We start from the raw sequence: 5,729 nt of genomic DNA on the forward strand, positions 1-5,729 counted from the left end.
GTTTATGATTGATTGACATTTTTATTAGGCAAAAGAATGTAAAACAACACAGTTACATTTATAATACTTTTGTCTAAAAGGTCCGACCAAAAAAGTCCTTGCGGTCTTGTTTCCGTTGGGGTCCTTGAATTAATTTCATAGACATATATAATAGCAACCCAAACAGTTCAAATCAACATAAAAAACAGAGAAAAAATACCAATATGTACAAAAAAAGCATCATGAAAAAATAAATAAAAGTATATACCAAAAAAATGGGGGGAGGGGGGTCAACTGTCTACAGGGAAACTGGTACTACCTCCTCTTATGGCCTCCAGAAATATGAGTTTTTAGGGCTGTTTTGAATGAGACCAACGAACTGCATTTTTGAGACATTGTGATGACATAAATAGTCGATATAACTGCTCCTAAACCTTCTTTTTCTGAGGCAGAATAGAGGGCTTTTTAGTTTTTATTTCCCAAGAGATAAAAACGTGAAAAACTGTGAATGAAATTACATAAAACAAATAATATTTTAACCACAATGAATTATAACGTCCTTGTTGGCAGCAACGTGCTGTCATCTTTTTAAATGTCCATGAAATGTCCACATTATAAATTAAATGTCCATATTCAAGTTACATAATCACACACATATATATACAATCATTGTACAGACCAAGAAATAAACCGGTGACATACCGTGTGCGCCTTCTGCCCCAGATTATTCAGGAGTTGTTAGTACTTTTTTATCTGTATTTATCTTATTTAATATAAGACAGAAAGAGCCCCTTTCACCTCTGAAAATGTTTGTTCTGCCCTGTTCAAACCCTCAGGTGAACTCAATGCTGCTGTGATTAGTGTCACATGATATCTGCCCCTTCCACAGACCACATAATGAACTGAACCGTAGAAGGCACTATATTAATGTAAAATACAGTTAATCACACATATATAAACTACATTCACAATTGTCAGAAAAATAATAAAATAAAATACCACAACATTCAACCCATCTCTGGGACAGCTACAGTCGATTTGTTTTATAAATTATGTGGATATGTATTTATATGTATTTATATGTGTGATCACTGATCGCGCAGCATTTCTCATTATTGTCAATCCGCACCAAACTTGCCATAAACACCGTTCAGGGGTCTGCCATGAGAATAGTCACACCACGGAAAAGTTAATCGCACACATATGAGGCACTGCAGCAGTTTTACCGCAGTCAGGGACGTGCTGGGCCCCTAATTCAGCCTGGGAATCTCAGATAGAGAGGCCTGTAGAGGCCGTTATTGTCTCCGCCAGGCCGAAAGGCATGGCGAGAGAGTATGTTTTCGCCCCTGTCCGTCCGTCCGTCCGTCCGTCCGTGTGTTACCAGCTAATCTCTGGCACCGTTGGCCCCGGTCGCTCCGAAACTGTGCACACACACTCCCTGGATGCCAATTCAGAACCTCTGCCCCAATTTTTTCACATGGGCCTGTTATAGCGCCACCAGGAGGCCGATTTGTGCAAAACCCTTTTTTTTACATCACTCCTACAGATTTTATCCAAACGTCATGCAAATCGGTACACAGTATCTCTATAGTCATGTGATCAACACAAATCTGTCCGATTTCCCATATTCCATCCTCATTGCCTATGGTTGGCTTCCAAAGTTTGCAGGATTGGTCCGTTTTGAACAAAAAGCCTCAAACTATGCACGCAGCTTGCGATTTCCGTGAATTTTCACTCGCACATTCCCACTAGGCCGAGGAAGAAATGCCACCCTTTTCACATTGGCCTGTTATAGCGCCACCAGCAGGTCTAATTTAGCAAAACACATTTTTGGAACAAAATGCCTCAAATCATGAATGCAGTGTCCGATTGCCGTGAAAGACCTAAGAATAAATGGCACCCTTTTCACATTGGCCTATTATAGCACCACCAGGAGGCCACAATAACGTACCTGACCTGGCGGAGACCTGTGCTCCGAGGAGCACTTTTTCTAGTTTAACTTAATAATTTTGGCCGTTTTTTACTTAATTTCGGACGTTTTGTTTTTAAACGGTCGGCCTGGAATGGAGAGGCCTTTCTGGAATTGTCCCACATTTCCCAGTGGCCAACACGTCCCTGATTGTCCGCAGTATTTAACACTTTAGCTCTGTGTCTGCACAATATAGGACTGGATTTGAAGGCCACTATGCAGCCTGAAAATCTAGTAATTCAAATGACCAAAATGTCAGGCTCTGTCTGTGTTTTAGTTTGTGGTGACACAATATAGTTTCCTGTTCTGTGGTTTACTTAGGTTTTACTTTACTGTTGTGTTCCTTTTATTTTGAAGTATGTTCCTAGCGTTTCCTGTCTGCCCTAGTTACTGTTACCCAGACCCATAGAGAGAGAGAGTTATATCTCGCCATCCGGCTTTTAAAAGTAAAATAGGTAGGGAATCATTTACTTACATAGGAGCCACACAGTGGAATGACCTCGAAAACAGTGTCAAACTGACAACCAATCTGAGGACTTTTAAATACAAAACTAAATCATGTCTATTAGAAAAGGTTCCCCTATAGAGGGTCTTTAGACTAGGAAAGATAAGGTAGCACTTGTTTGTGTACTGTGTATGTTACATGTGTTCTTGTATTGTTTGTATGTATGTACTGTGAATGTTACTTGAGTTTTGTATTGTTGTGTAATGTGTACTGTGTATGTCACTTGTGTCTATGTAGTGTTTCGGTAGTTACATGTGTTTTGTATATGTATTTTTAATGTATTGATTGTTAATTGTAAGAGGACCTCAACGGAAATAAGTCTCAGGACTTTCTTGTGTTATCCTCGAACTGCGGTGACCATGTGGTTTTTGGCTTTTCAAATAAATCAAATCAAATAAAAAAAAAAGAGGGCCGCTATAGACCATATTCACACGGCGGCCATATTGCCATTAAGTCAATGAAATGCCACCCCAGGGCCCAGTTGCCACAGCAACGCAATGTTAAATTCCAAAATGTCCACCATGTGAATATGGACTATGGGCTGTAGTTCCAAACATTTGAACTATCTCATTGAGATAGAACAAGCATTTCCGCATTCCATTCTTACAGTGGTAGTCAACGTAAGTGTCGTCACTCTCATATTAGATCACACTGCTGTGACCTGTCTTGCCTCGTTAGCTTGTGATTAGTTTAGTTCTCCACCTTCTCCTGTTAGTCATTTCAGCCAATTGTGTCTTAATTGTCCATCGACTTCACCTGCGTCCCGTTAGTCCCTGTCTATTTAAAGGGGTAGTTCACCCCCAAAATATTTTTTTTTCTATTGATTACTGACCATCTGGAGCCTTGAATTCATAGATATTTTTTTGTTTTTGTCACATTCCTAAGCCAATAATTTGATTATAATAAATGTGTCCCCATTGATTCCGGTAGGAGACACAAATGCATTTGTGTCTCCTACCGGAATCAATGGGGCTAAATTTATTATAATCAAATAATAAAGGAAGGAATGCGACAAAAACAAAAAATATCCATGAATTCAAGGCTCCATGGGGTGAGTAATCAATAGAAAAAAAGTTATTTGGGGGTGAACTACCCCTTTAAACCCTGTGTTTGGCTGTGTTCTTTGTCAGTTCCTCATATATCTTTATTGTGCGTTCAATATTTAGTTATATTTGCCTGCTTCACCCTTGTTGTTAGTTTGTTAATAAACTGCTGTACTTGACCTGCCTGCCTTCAGTGTCTGTATGTGGATCCTCATAAACACCCACTGTATCCTGACATTCTGCCCCTTAAGTGTTAAATCCTTGTCTGTGTTACAGGCAGCAGTGAAGACTGTATGACCAACACAGTGTGACAGCACTTCTGATGCCTTCAGTCTGTCAACATGACTGACAGGTATGTTCATCAAAGGGATAGTTCACCCAAAAAAATACTTTTTTCCTATGGATTAGTCACCCCATGGAGACTTGAATTCATGGATATTTTTTAGTTTTTGTTGCATTCCTAAGCCAATAATTTGATGACCAACGGACCGGTAGACAGCGGTTACGGTAGTACCGGAACCGCTGCCGGTCATCAAATTATTGGCTTAGGAATGAGACAAAATATTTATGAATTCAAGTCTCCATGGGGTGAACTATCCCGTTAAGAGTTAATATGACTGACATGTGTAACAGAGATTCCACTTATGTGTTACTATTAATAACATGTCTGTTTATTAGGTGTTAATGTCTGTCTATTTCACAGCACTGTCAGTGTCTGGATTCTTCTGATAGTCTTGCAGTTGAAGTCAGGTAAGATCACATATAGTAGGGGGTACTAAGTGAAAAATCGTTACGCGGCGGATAAAAGCATGAAATTTGATACAGATGTCCCTTGGGTCATCCTAAAACATCCTAGAAGGGGTGCCCAAAAAAATCTTAAACAGGAAGTGAGTTATGGACAAAATCCAAAATGGCCACCTAAACTGTTGACCGTTGACTCAAAAGACACCAAAATAATCTCCAAAAAGCATAAAATGTGGCACACATGTCCCTTGGGTCATCCTAAGACATCCTAGAAGGGGTGCCCAAAAATTCTGAAACAGGAAGTGAGTTATTGACTAAATTGAAAATGGCCGCCTAGTGTTGTCGATTGACTCAAAAGACAACTAAAGAATCTCCTAAAAGTATAAAATGTGTCACACATGTCCCTTGGGTCATCCTAAGACATCCTAGAAGGGGTGCCCAAAAAAGTCTTCAACAGGAAGTGAGTTATTGACTAAATTGAAAATGGCCGCCTACAGTGCTGGCGATTGACTCAAAAAGCCTATAGAATCTCCAAAAAGCATACAATTTGGCACATATGTCCCTTGGGTCATCCTAACACATCCTAGAAGGGGTGCCCAAAATAATCTGAAACAGGAAGTGAGTTATTGACTAAATTGAAAATGGCCGCCTACAGTGTTGAAAGATGATGCAAGATACCTAAAGAATCTCATAAAAGCATGAAATGTGGTACAAATGTCCCTTGGGTGATCTGAACGCATCCTACAAGGGGTGCCCAAAAAGGTTTTAAACAGGAAGTGACCGCCTAAAGCAGTTGACACAAAAGAAAACATAAAGGGACGTCATAAAAGTGTATAATTTGGTACGTACATTGAGTGCTTCTTAATATATCCTAGAAGAGGTTATTTATTTGCTTGTTTATTAAACTTTTTAGGAAGGGACCATGTTGAAGAAATTCTAAATGGCTGTTTAAACAGTTGACCATGGCAGTCTGCATATTATGCAGACTCAATACGACAGGTTATGCAGTGCATAACCTGCCGTATTTTGTAGTCTACCTTCTGTTTTCATTTCACATCACTTATTCATTTTACTTTCTGCATTCTTTTTTTATTGTACTCTTTGAATCTTCTTTATTTATCTAACTCTCTGCATATTCTTATTTATTTTACTCTGCATCTTATCTTACTCTGCATATTCTTATTTTACTCTCTGCATCTTATTTATTTTGCACTCTACATCTTCTCATGTATTTTCTTCTTGATCATTACTGTTTTTTTGTGATTAGTGTTTAGTAACTAGTACATGTATTCATGTGTGCCATTTCGCAATTACCAGCACATTGGCATAATGCTCTGCAAGGTAACCCAGCATCCCGGCATCTACACTTTCTTGAACAGAAGGGCTCAGCTTTGCCGCCACACTTGAGTTCTCTACAAACTTAAGCAGCCTCTGGCAAGAGTGTCCATAAAGGTGTCCACGAATCAGCGACTTTAATCCATCCATATTT

This window comes from Gymnoscopelus braueri (assembly GCF_963280865.1).
Source record: "Gymnoscopelus braueri genome assembly, chromosome: 8".
Taxonomy (NCBI): Eukaryota; Metazoa; Chordata; class Actinopteri; order Myctophiformes; family Myctophidae; genus Gymnoscopelus; species Gymnoscopelus braueri.